Consider the following 14,510-nt stretch of genomic DNA (forward strand, 5'->3'; position numbering starts at 1 on the left):
ACAAGACCCATTCCAACGGCTAAATTTTAAAGGTCATTTTTGCATTTCAAACCGTGGTCCAGACCTCGTTCCTAAATGTGGTGGCAATGGCTGTATTCTAACAGCTTTCTGTGGAGTTCCAAAAACCATTCCAAGACCCGCTCCAAAAAATATTCCAAATCGAATGATATTTTTGTGAAATCTGCAGTAGGAATGGTTATTTCAATTTGACTGTGCCAATCCCAATTACATAATAACTTAGTATGGCGTCTTCTGAAAAATAGGTGGAAAATTTAAAATTTGAAACTACTTTTCAAATTGTCCATTCCAAAATCAGTTCCAATATAATTTAATATGGCGCCTTTTGAAAAATAGGTGGGAAATTTAAAATTTGAAATAGTTAAATTTCCTAAACTTTTCCAAAATTTATTTTTAATTCACCTTTCCTAATTGTATTCATCAACCGTACTAATTTTTAAATTATCATTACCGTTCCTAATGGAACTCATAGCCATTCCAAAATGTGTTTATAAATATTTAGTATACGTTCCGATTATGATAACTCAACATCAACGAGGTGGATTAATTCCAAATTTAAACACATATAAGATTATATTTATTTGAATATATCTAATAGTCTTATTTAAGATCACATACATGATTGAAGGTTGCACCATTTTGAATCTCTCTTATTACGGACCATATACAAAATCTCAATATTTGTGTAATAAAAATATCCAAAACTTCAGCGAATGTAGTCTTTTATCTATTTAATCATATCTAACAGTCTGATTAGAATTTTAATCGTCTGATTTGAATATAAGATGCTAGTTACATTTATGTAATTCTAACAAATTTGAATAAATAAATATACTTCATGTAGTGCATATATATCAATCTCATGAAAAATATTTTGTGTTATCAATGGTCTTAAGCCATTCATTGCATACTTTTCTTTGCTCATTAACGTGTCTGGCACAAGGTTTTCTTAATTTTTATTTAATTTTTAAAAAATTAATATTTATTTGGAACATTATTAGGAATGATTCTTTAACATTTTGGGTGAATTAGTGTATGTAAAATGTGTACTGTGTGAATGAATGTTTATTAATTTTATGTCATTTTCTTGGGCGAATTATTGCATATAAAATGTGTAATTTTTTTAGCGAATTATTATGTCATTTTTATAAAAATATTTTGATTCTTAGTAATTTTTTAATAACTTTTTCAGATTTTTCTGTAATTAAAAATTTAGAATGTACGTACGTATGCCATTTTTATGATTTTTCATAATTTTCTGTGATTGTTTTTTGGATTTTTTAGATTCTTAGAATGTGCAATTTTTCTAATGTTTTTGAATTTTTTTTGAATTTTCTATTATTATTTTTTTTGCAAATTTCTGATTTTTATGCATTTAAATATGCATTTTGTATAAAAAAAATTTGAAAGTTATTTTTTGTAATATTAAGTACACATTTTAGCAAATTTATTTGGACTTAATACACATTTTTAACGAATGTATAAATATATATTACTTATAATGAAAACAAACGTAATTATTGTGAAAATTTCATTTTGCTACGTTATGTGAGTATTTTTTATAATTTGGTGCAATTTTCTGAATTTTTTTGAAATATATGTATTTTTCTATTTATTAAAAATTTATTCTATTTTATTGTTTATTAATAAAAGTATTTGTGTAATTTATATAATTTTATGAATATTTGTGTATGATGCGTGCAATTTTAGCACGGAGTTAACAAGTTTAGACCTTGGTCATGGACTTAGGCCGATCAAGCAAAAGAATTTAAAAAATGAAACCTGCAAAAAAAACGTTAGTACTTTGATACTCAAGTTAGTCTCGAATTTAGGAATAAATAGTCGTAAAAAATAAATCGTCCCTGAGAAATTGAGATATGATTAAGAAATTCATAGAAAAAATTATGATAAGAGTGCGATTCGATAGCAAAAGCAAGAATAGAGAGCAATTTTTCAAATTTTGGAAGGTGCTCCGGTTTGGGAACTGAGCCTGTATTTATAGAGGGGGTATCCCCCTCTGCTGGGACTTTTCAAACCACCATTATCTTCGGAGAAAGAGGTTAAAATAAGTCTAGATAAGACTTGATTTGATCTTATCCCCAATTCTTTTATAATCTTGGTCGATTTTTTTATGATTTTCCAATTTCATGGGTCCCTTGTAATAGCGCATGTCTTTGCTAAGTGTTACCGCCTCAAGCGAGCTGAGATGGGTTTCTTTTATTTCTACCTTACAAGGGGGTGTCCTTCTTGCCGATTCCAACTCCTCTAAAACATTGAAAAAATAGCTTTTTCTATGTCCTCCCCTCCCATGCTTGGTCCTTCCCCAATCAATGGGTTCAAGAGACTCTGCCTCTTATGAATGTGGGGGCGAGGACAGTTGCTTTATCTTCTCTATTGGCCACGTTGAATGAGATTCCTATGACTGCTAATCCCTTATTGATGAAAGACTGTTAGGGCATTTTGGCCTGGCCCCTCGAACATAACCCTTGGACATTCCTTGGGTATCTCTTTGTTTTCTTTTTACTATTATGTTCTTTTCTTGTGTATCTTTGAATAATAATTTTTTCCTTTGGATTTTCTAATAGAAAACATCATGTTTAGCAAGTTTATGTGTGATCATGTGTTGGGGGGTCATCGTGGGGGGACCCCCACTTCCATGTCTTCAAAGGGGGGTCTTGCTTCTAGTGAGTCAAAAGGCAAGCAACCTATTTCCTCCTTCCTCCAGGACCGACTACTGGTAACTCCTCGAAGAATCCTCGCCTGGTTCTACGGGAGTTTTTTCTTCTCGTCAGTCGTCGATGCCCCATCTTCCCCCCATCCTTCAAAGATGATAGGTATACCCCCCTCAAGTCCTCGGGCACTCCTTGAGACTATTTTCATAGTCGCCAATTTCTGGATCAGGAGAGGGGAAAGAATTCTCTAGTGGCTGATCATAGGAGGGGGGTCTTGTCCTCCGGTGATAAGCATCTTCTAGCCCCCTCCCTCGAGAAGAACTTGAGCGGATAGTGGCTTTATATTTGTCCAAATTTTTGACCCCTTGGTGCATTTCTCTTTCCTTAGGATGTTATTATGATGTTTCTCATTTTTTCTGTAGGCGGTCTCATATGTGAGGAACTTTCTTCCGATTTTCAGGGGGCTCCCCCATCCCTCCAACTGATGCTCAAAGGCCAAAGTTCAAGGATAGGTAGAGTGCCTAGGGAATGAAATGCCAAGCTGAGAGAGGAAGGGAAGGAAGTTACAAGCCGTTGTCAGCAGCTGGATAGGGACCTACAAAAGTTGCAAAAGGAGGTCGCGGTCACGAGGGGGCCATCAAGAAGGTAATGGAGAAAGCAGTGCTAGATTTTCCTAACTTAGAGGTGGGCTGGAATTACTTGAAAAACCGCCTAAAGGAGTTCAAAAAGTTCGAAGGTTATCGACAGGAAGTGGCCAAAATAGCCAAACCTTATTTTGAACGGCTTCCTGGCTTGCAATGAGCAATACCAAGCTCAAGGGTATCCCCTTTCAGGAGAAGAGCCTACTTTCTTTGACCTCAAAACTGTCGTATATAATGCACCTGATCCCTTTGTTGAGCCTTCAATTCCCAAAAATGGGAGCCCCGCTTGATCCAGGTTTGTTTTTTCATTCATCCTTTAATTATACTTCATTCCCATTTTATACTGATTCTGCAAAACTTTGATTTTGTAGAAGGAGATTTAGATCATCTATTGGGTGAGGTTGAGGCAAAGGTAAGGAGTACCCCCCATCGAAGCAACAATTGACTCTATATTGGGTGACATCCTTGATGAAGCCGAGTCGAAAGAAGAAGATACCCCCTTGTCCACTGATGTAAAAACTCCCACCACTTCTATGAATGGTCCTGATGACCAGCCTGAGAAAGAAAAGGAAGACCCCGCCTATGGGGAGAAAATGATGATGTAGCTTGATGACCTTCCCCCCTTTGTTGACTTGAAACAATTTTACTTTTTCTACTCTGCTCCTTTCCCTCATCTGAAATTGGGATGAAATATTTCTATTCTTTTGTTGGATGCTATTTTGTTCTAACCCCGACCATCTTTTTGCCCGGGGGCCGTAATGCGATGCTCTTCATTTTTTGCTTTGCTTCGTGTTTGATATTTATTATAGATCTTGCGTTGCCTTCTTGACTAATGAAATACTTATAGCTTGCTTGGAGTGGCTTAATATGAGGGATACTGTCGCGATTTTAGGTGAAAATGCGACATTAAAAAGCAGCCGTTCGATGGAAGGATCAAGTGAGGGCCGTCACGCAATTAGGGCGCAATTCTGAAGCGGATTAAATTGGGATAATTGGGGGAGTTCCTTATTCCGGATTTGGCCAGGCAATAGACACGTGTACGACTGGGAGAGAGTGAGCCGTTGCTATAGCTACTGTCGTCCTATTTTTGAAACCACAGACACGCGAAGCCGCGAACCAATTAGAGTCTGAGGAAGGACGGAGCCATTACTGCAAGCTGCCATCTTTTGTTTTAGTTGACAGACTTTTCTTTTCCTTACACTTTTGTCTAGAATTGTAACCTTCAGTTCTTAAGGGAGAATTGATTGTAAGGAAGGCATTATTGATTTTATGAAAAGTTCTGTTTCCTCTCATCTCTGTTCTCTGTTTTCCCACCCCCATTCTTTAACTTCAATCGCATTTTTAGTTTCAGTTTGTTACATTTGGCCTCAGAGCCACAGAATCCTTGGACCTTAAAAAGATAAAAACATCATACAAAAGAAAAAAATATGGCTGACGGAACACGATTGAAGGAACTACAAGAAGCACAGAAAAAGGCAGACATCATGTTCTTAGATGAAAGAGCAAAAAGGGAAGCTAGTGTGGATGAACTCCACGGACGAATAGACCAGATGGTTGAAGCACATGAAGGCCTTCAGGCCACAGTGCTGAACATTGAGCATAATCTGCTGGGTATCCAACAGCAACTACAAGGTATGGCGGAACAGATGCAACAATACAACAAAAACAAATCTGTATTGGGTGAAGGATTGACTGCTTCCTTGGATAAGGGCTCTAACTTTAGAACCACACCACACAGCATTATAAGACAAGAAGGAGTCAGTAACAACAGACAGGAAACTGGGGGAAACCAAGGTTCAGGGACATACAATATCCTGAACAGGTTGGAATTTCCACACTTTGATGGAGATAATGCTAGGAGTTGGATAAGGAGATGCTCGAGGTATTTTCAGCTGATACCGATACCTGAGGATTAGAGGGTACCTATGGCTTCTATCTACCTGCAAGGGAGAGCAGAACTTTGGTACCAAGGTTATGTGGAGAAGAAGGAATTTAAATCGTGGGATGACTTTGTGGTTAATGTGTTAGGGAGGTTTGAGGCACTTAACTATGCCAAGGTGACCACTGAATTTAATAAGCTGCATCATGAAACCACAGTGGATGCCTACCTCGAGAGATTTGAGGAATTAAAGGATCAAATGGTTATCTTCAACAGGAATTTAGATGAAGAATTCTTTATGATGAAATTTATCAGTGGCCTTAAGGATGAAGTGAAGTTGTATGTGACAAACTGTGAACCTACCTCCTTGTTCCAGGCTATCAACCTTGCTAGAAACCAGGAATAAATGGTCATTGCTATACTGAAGAAAGCCCATCACCCTACCAAAAGTTTACCACCAAAACCCCCCTTTAAACCACCTAACAGGAATCCCTCACCAAGACCATCAACTCAACCTACCAGATTCTTGACTGAAGCTGAGGTAAAAGCAAAAAGGGAGAAGAACCTTTGTTTCAGATGTGATGAGCCCTACACTCCAGGGCACAGATGTAAACATAGGCAGGTATACATGTTGCTAGAGGATGAGGGGACCAAGGACTATGAGAAGGAGGAGCAATATAAACAGGTTCCAGAGACAGAAACTGAAAAGGAAGAGGAGGTGGCTGTTTCACTTCATGCAATGAAAGGGAACTTCCATTACAGAACTTTGAGATTGGAAGGGATAGTTGGAGATAAGGAAATCCTCATACTGATAGACAGTGGCAGCACACACTGTTTTCTTGATGAGAAGGTGGCCCACCTCTTGGGATGTAAACTGGAGAATGCGATTCCAATGGTGGTGAGAGTGGCAGATGGTAGCAAGATCACCAGTCAGTTAACATGCCCAAGATTCAACTGGGAAGTTCAAGGACATAAATTCACACATTCAGTTAAGTTACTCAAACTTGGAGGCTATGATTTGGTATTGGGGTGTGATTGGCTTGGGTTGTATAACCCCATTGAACTTGATTTTCACCAAGGGAAAGTAACTCTGAGTCAAGGTTCGGGCAAGATGATTTTGAAGGCACTACCTTGCAAGGCAGGAGCAAAGGCACTATCCACTCACTCCTTAGCTCAACTTATGAGAGGAAGGAATCTGGAACTGCAGGGAGAATTGTTACTGAGTCATAAATCTCAGTTGGAAGGTGTGGAAAGTGTGAAGGTACAAGAGGTGCTGCAGATGTATGAGGTTGTGTTCCAGGAACCACAGACATTACCACCTGAGAGGAAGATTGAACACTGCATAGAGTTGATCCCTGAGGCAATACCAAGAAGGCAGCACCCCTACAGGTATGCCTATGGACAAAAGACAGAAATAGAGAGAATTGTCAAGGAAATGCTGCGAAGTGGCATCATAAGACCCAGTCAGAGTTCATTTGCATCATCAGTCCTACTGGTTAAGAAGAAAGATGGAGGATGGAGGATGTGTGTTGACTACAGGTATCTCAATAAGCTCACAGTAAAGCATAACTTCCCTATTCCTGTTATTGATGAGTTATTGGATGAATTACATGGTGCAATGTATTTCTCTAAAATCGATCTAAGATCAGGATACTTCCAGATCAGGATGAGAGAGGAGGATATTCCAAAAACTAGTTTTATCACAGATAATGGTCACTATGAGTTTCTTGTCATGCCTTTTGGGCTATGTAATGCCCCTTCTACATTTCAATCACTTATGAATACTATTTTTGAGCCCTATTTAAGGAGATTTGTGTTGGTCTTCTTTGATGACATACTGATTTATAGTAAAGATTGGGGTCAACACTTGATGCACCTCAAGAAGGTAATGGATATCCTCAAGAAACATCAATTATATGCCAAGAGAAGCAAGTGTTCATTTGCTCAAAAGGAGATAGACTATCTGGGACATATCATTTCTCACAAGGGTGTAGCCACTGATCCACTTAAGGTGGAAGGCATGATCAATTGGCCTGTACCTATCACTGTCAGAGCCTTAAGGGGTTTCTTGGGGCTCACAGGCTACTATAGGAGATTTATCCAAGGGTATGGTGCTATCAGCAAGCCACTTACATCATTGCTTAAAAAGGATGCTTTTGAATGGAATGCAGAAGCTGATAATGCCTTCAATCACCTCAAGGAACTTATGGTATCAGCACCTGTATTGGCTATGCCTGATTTTTCTCAACCGTTTGTTGTTGAGACTGATGCAAGTGGAAAGGGGATAGGGGCTGTTCTGATGCAAGGTGGGAGACCCATATCTTACCTTAGTAAGGCTTTGGCCACCAAGAACCTGGGGTTGTCTACCTATGAGAAGGAGTTCTTGGCTCTCCTTCTTGCTGTTACAAAATGGAGGCACTACTTGCTTGGGAATCACTTCATCATAAGAACAGACCAACGAAGTCTCAAGCACATTCTTGACCAAAGAGTTGACTCAATGTTACAACAGAAGTGGGTAACTAAGCTGCTTGGACTTAGCTATGAAGTTCAATATAAGAAAGGGACTGAGAACCGGGCTGCTGATGCTCTTTCTCGGAGATCACATCAGGAAGAAGAGCCCCATACCCATGCCATATCCACACAGATACCCTTGTGGATCCAAGAGGTACAGGACAGCTATATGGGTAATACCCTTTTTCAGACCATTATACAATCTAAGGTGGTTGATGTAACTTCCTTCCCTGATTATAGTTATGAATCTGGGGTACTAAAAAAGGGGGGCAGGATCTGTGTTGGCAGTCATGGAGGAATCAGGGAAAGGATCCTAAGAACTTTGCATGACTCTGCAATAGGAGGGCACTCAGGCATCCAGGGAACTTATCAGAGGATCAAAACTTTATTCTACTAGCCCACTATGAAGACTGATGTGCAGGAGTGGGTTAAGGGTTGTGAAACCTGTCAGAGGGCCAAACATGAGAACAATCCCTACCCTGGATTGCTTCAACCATTACCTGTACCAGACCAAGCTTGGTCATGTGTTTCCATGGATTTTATTGAGGGATTACCAAGCTCTGAAGGTAAGGATTCTATCCTGGTCATTGTGGATAGATTAACTAAGTATGCTCACTTCATAGCACTTAAACACCCTTACACAGCCACTACTATTGCTAAGGTATTCTTTGACAGTGTTTACAAATTACATGGCTTGCCTGTGAGCATAATTTCAGACAGGGATAAGGTCTTCACAAGCCGGTTTTGGAAGGAATTGTTCACCCTTTCTGGTGTTTCCTTAGACATGTCTTCCTCATACCACCCACAAACAGATGGCCAAACCGAAAGGATAAACCAGTGTCTTGAGAACTACCTGAGGTGTATGTGTATGCAGAAGCCTAAGAAATGGGCTCATTGGCTCACTCTAGCTGAACTTTGGTTCAACACTAACTATCACTCAGGGCTTAAGGGGACTCTATTTCAAGCACTCTATGGTTACCCACCACAACATCTTCCTATGGGCCCTTACTTGCAAAATCACCACTCAGGTGTTGCTGAATTGATACATGAAAGAACCAAGGTTCTGCAGATAATGAAGGAGAATCTTCAGCAAGCTCAACAAAGGATGAAATTGTATGCCGATAAGAAAAGGACAAAGAGGGAGTTCCAAGTAGGGGATGAAGTATTTTTGAAGCTCCAACCATATAAACAGACTTCTGTGGCCTTGAGGAAGCAATTGAAACTTTCTGCAAAATATTTTGGTCCCTACCGAGTTAAGGAGAGAATTGGTAAGGTTGATTATAAGCTCGAGTTACCGGCTGAATCTAGAATCCATCCTGTTTTCCATGTCTCGCTGCTAAAAAAGAAGATAGGGTCAAAGTACTTTCCTTCTGTTAATTTACCAGAAATGGAGGACAAGGTGTTTAAGATATATCCTATTGCTATCCTTGGTCGAAGATTGATTCCCAGGAACAATGTTGGTGTTCCTCAAGTTTTAATTCAATGGGCACACTCCACTCCCGAGCAGGCTACATGGGAGGACTACTACGCTGTTGCTGCAAAATTTCCACATTTTGATCCTTGGGGACAAGGAGCAAAAAAAGCGGGGAGGAATGTCGCGATTTTAGGTGAAAATGCGACATTAAAAAGCAGCCGTTCGATGGAAGGATCAAGTGAGGGCCGTCCGATCGAGGGCATGAATGAAATTGGGGAAAATCGCAAGTTGGGGGTCCTAAACGATGTCGTTTCAACGCAATTAGGGCGCAATTCTGAAGCGGATTAAATTGGGATAATTGGGGGAGTTCCTTATTCCGGATTTGGTCAGGCAATAGACACGTGTACGGCTGGGAGAGAGTGAGCCGTTGCTATAGCTACTGTCGTCCTATTTTTGAAACCACAGACACGCGAAGCCGCGAACCAATTAGAGTCTGAGGAAGGACGGAGCCATTACTGCAAGCTGCCATCTTTTGTTTTAGTTGACAGACTTTTCTTTTCCTTACACTTTTGTCTAGAATTGTAACCTTCAGTTCTTAAGGGAGAATTGATTGTAAGGAAGGCATTATTGATTTTATGAAAAGTTCTGTTTCCTCTCATCTCTGTTCTCTGTTTTCCCACCCCCATTCTTTAACTTCAATCGCATTTTTAGTTTCAGTTTGTTACAGATACCTTTCATGGGAGATGCCCCTTTGAATTTCCTGCATCTTGTGCTCTCAAGAATAGGGTTACTGTTCATGTTGTATTGTGAAATGTATCTATGTAAAGAGAAGCGAATGAGAGGAGTATGAGGACTTAGAATGGGGGAGTCGGAGGCTCCCTTGATGATGGATGCCTATATGATTTTAGCAAGGCTTACTCCTATGTTGTTTTGTGCCTCGCCTCAATGTGTAAAAATGGAAGAGTCATACCTTTATCGGGGGATGCCCCCAACAAAAGGGAAAATACCATGAAACATTTGTTTGTAGATAATGATTTGGCCTTTGACTTCTGTTGATAAAGACATCCTTCAGAAAAGCTCATCCTTCTTCAAGAAGACTGATTGGGGGATGTCTTTCACAAGGACTTATTAGAGGATATCCTTCAAGAGGACTTATTAGAGGATATTCTCCTTCAGGTATAGTATTTCTTGAGGTTGTGTATGTTCCAAGTACGCAGTAGTGGGCGTCCCTCCAGATCTTCTAACTCATATGCTCCGCATCCTATTACCCTTGTAACTTTAAAAGGTCCTTCTCAAGTGGGGTCTAGTTTTCCTACTGGTTTCAAAGCATCCACCCTTCTTAACACTAGATCTTCGACCTAAAAATTTCGTACTTGTATCTTCTATTGTGGGCATTAATCATGGTATTCTTGTATTTTTGAATGCGAATGAAAGCTTTCTCTCTTAATTCTTCGATAAAATTCACGTTTTCTTTTAGCAACTCTGTATTGTTTTCTTCATAAAAGTGTAAAATTCTATGAGAGGGTACCCTAATTCTACAGGAATGATCACCTCAGTTCCATAAATCATTATAAAAGGGCTTTCTCCCGTAGACCCTCGAGGGGTTGTGCTATATGCCCATAAGACACTAGTTACTTCTTCCGTCCAGTTTCCACCAGCTCGTTCTAGTTTTCTTTTGATTTCTTGCACTAGGATTCAATTAGTGACCTCCACTTGCCCATTAGATTGAGGGTGTGCTACTGATGTGAATCTTTGTTTGATAAGCAAACCTTTACACCAATCTTGTATTCTATGACCTTGGAACCATCGCCATTGTCTGAGATTATTTGTCGAGGGAGTCTAAAACAGCAAATGATATTTCTCCATATAAATTTCATCACCTCTACTTCTGTGATACGGCGAGCGGCTCGGCCTCTACCCATTTGGTGAAGTAGTCGATGTCTGCTAGGAAAAATTTTCTTTGATAGGGAGCTAGGAAGTAAGGCTCCACAATATCCATCCCCCATTGTGTGAAGAGACAAGGTGACAGCATAGTTGTGAGGGGCTCCAGGGCTTTATGTATGAGAGAGGAGTGCTTCTAGCACTTCTCGCATTTGCTTACTAATTGTATTGTGTCTTGTTTCATGGAGGGCCACGAAACATAACCTTCAATGCTTTTTTAGCGGTGATCTATGTTCCTACATGCGCTCCACAGCAACTACTATGTATTTCTTTAAGAATATGTATTCGATCTTGATACGATAAACATCAGAGTAAGGGTTGTGTGAAGGATTTCTTGTAGAGGACCCCTCCTTGTAGTAGGAAGTAGGTAGCTCGAGCCTTGATTGTTGCTGCCTCCCACCTATCGCCAGGGAGGGGTAAAGTAATGACTATCGCTGCACCTCTACCTTGAATTATGGATGATCTATATATGTAATAGCCATTTCTCGGCTTAAGGGGTGTCTTCTACAGAAGTCCCCATTGTCTTAGAGACAAAATCGGTTAAATCCTAAGACTTGATGGTTGTCTGGGGTAAGTATTAAATGTCATAGTCACTTAACTCTACTACTCATTTCACTAATCGTCCTGATATACCTGACTTGCCTAGAGTTTGCTTCACAGGCAAGTCTGTCTTTACTATAATAGGATGTGAGAGAAAATAGGAACGCAATCTTCTAGCTGTAATGACAAGTGCAAGGGTCATTTTCTCAATAAGAGTGCAACATCGTTCCGCTCTGTTGAGTAAATCGGCATTTGTTTTTCATTATCTTCACAAATGAGAATGGAGCTGATGGCTTGGGGGGTGGCTGATAAGTATACATAGAGGGTATCCCCAAGAAGGATTTTACCATAGGGGGAGCCCACTAAATACCGCTTAAGTTTCTCAAAAGCTTATTGACATGCGAGGTCCATTTCAAAGTTTTTCAGCTTCGTAATACTTTAAAAAAGGGCAAACTTTTCTCTGCTAACTTAGAGAGAAAACAGTTGGGTGTTCCCACCTTCCCTGTCAGTCTTTGTACTTCATTAACACTGGAAGGTGCCTTAATGTCTAAAATGACTTTAATCTTGAGGGGGGTTGGCTTTGGTTCCTCTTTGGGTGACCATAAGCCCCAGGTAACATCCCCTTTTTACTCCGAATGCGCATTTTTTAGGATTGAGCTTTAATCGATAGTTCCTCAGAACAAAGAATGTTTCCTCTAAGCCAGCAACATGGTCCTTGGTCTGCTTGCTCTTTGCTAGCATATCGTCCACATACACCTCAACGTTCTTTTCAAATTGTGGGCGAAATACTTTATCCACCAAACGTTGGTAGGTGGCCCCTGCATTCTTTAGGCCAAACGACATGGCCACTTAACAAGATATTCCAACAAAAGTAATGAAACTGACTCTTTTACGATCTTCATGAGCTAGATTATTTGATGATATCCTTGAGATGCGTCCATCATGCTTAACAATCCACACCCTGATGTGGAATTCACTAGTCGATCAATTCGTGATAAAGGATAGAAATCCTTACGGCACGCTTAGTTGAGGTCCCTGAAGTGAATACACATTCTCCATTTTTTCGGGGGCTTCGGTTTCAATACGACATTGGATAGCCATTCAAGGAATTTTGTTTCTTCGAAGTGTCCTTCTGCCAATAATTTGTCAACTTCGAGTTGGATTATCTTATCTTTTTCAGGTCCGAGGTATCTCTTCTTTTGTTTCACCAGCGCGATGTTGGGATCTATATTGAGGTGATGGGTAATGACATTAGGATCGATCGCTTCTAAGTCTTGAGAGGTCGATGCAAAGATGTATACATTACGACGTAAACATTGAATTACTTCTTCACGTACTGCATCCTCCATCTGGGAATCAATTTGTGTAATTTTCTCTTGATCTCCGAGTACGAGTTCAACATTCATTAATTTTTCAGCTTCCTAAACCTTAGGGGACGTCCCCTCACTTTCCCTATTTTCTACAACCTCCTTCCCTTGCTTGCTCGGGGGTGCCTCCTTAAGTGCTTCATCCTTGTTTTCTTTTCTAGCCTGTGTACAGCTTTCATGTAACATTAGCGAGATTAGAGGGGGAATCCTTGTACTTCTCCTACGCCACTAGATATAGGAGACTTGATCGTCATACGATAGGTGGAAATCACCATTTGGAAACCGTTGAGGGTGGGTCTCCCCAAGATGACGTTGTAACCTGAGGGTGTATCCACCACTAAAAATTTTAACAGACAGTCTTTCAAGTAGTTCCAGTACCTAGAGTCACTGAGAGTGAAACCATGCCCCAAAGGTGAACTACTTCTCTTGCGAAATCGTACAGGGAGGTGTTCATCTATTCAAAGGGGGTGTCCCCTAACTACATCTGATCATACGCCTCTCTAAATAATATATCCTCAAAACTTCCGAATCTATGAAGGTTCGCCCTACTTCATAATTTGCCAATAATGTCGTGATCACTAGAGCGTCATTATGAGAATTTTTAGGACATGATCCTTCTAAACTGGATGAGGGGGTGCCCTCCATCGCCCTAACATCCCTTATATTTTTTTATGGTTATGTCGTGCGCCTCCCTTACTTGAGCCTTTCTAGCATGGTGGGAGTCTCTTCCACGTGGACCTCCTGCAATCATTCGTACAACTCCTTTACGGGGAGGGTCATTAGCCTCAACCCTCCCCCCAAATGCATTTTTGTGCTCTTCTCTTAGGATAGATTCAGGACTAGAAATTTTTAATTCATTTGCCTTGTTTGTTTTCGACTTTCGATACAGCCCTATTCCTTGAGTTTTCTTCCAACAAACATATTCATGCAAATATCCATTTGAATAAGTCTGTCAATCTCATTCTTTAGATGCCGACACTCTTTAGTGATACGACCATAGGCATTGTAAAAACACAGAATTTTTCAGACTTAAGGCGTTGGGACAAGTTAGTAGGTCTTTTCTTCAACCGCCTTAAGAGCTTGAGTGATAGGTACCGTCACGGGGGGTGTACACTACATTTACCCTTTGGAAGGATGGCTTCTTATCCCAAAAATCAGTTTGGGGCTTCTCGGAGGAGGTCTCCTCCTTCATTTCTTTTCTTTTTGTCTCTGCAACTCTCCTTATTAGTAGCTTGGGCATCTTTCATGTTGACATATTTTGCAGCACGAGCTAAAAGGGTGTCAAACTTGGAGTTGGGCTTCTTGGCCAGGGACTTGAAGAAGTCCCCGTCCAAAAGTCCTTGTGAGAAAGCACTGACCTCCACTTTTTGAGTGGTGGAAGGCGCCTCCAACGCAGCAACATTGAATCTTTGCGAGTACTCCTTCAAAGGTTCATTGTCTTTTTGACGTATGGCAAAAAGACTAAGCACCGTCTTCTGAAACTTCCAACTGCTAGCAAATTGGTGCAAAAAGAGAGATAGAAACTCT

The sequence above is a fragment of the Sesamum indicum genome, linkage group LG11 (assembly GCF_000512975.1).
Source record: "Sesamum indicum cultivar Zhongzhi No. 13 linkage group LG11, S_indicum_v1.0, whole genome shotgun sequence".
Lineage (NCBI taxonomy): Eukaryota > Viridiplantae > Streptophyta > Magnoliopsida > Lamiales > Pedaliaceae > Sesamum > Sesamum indicum.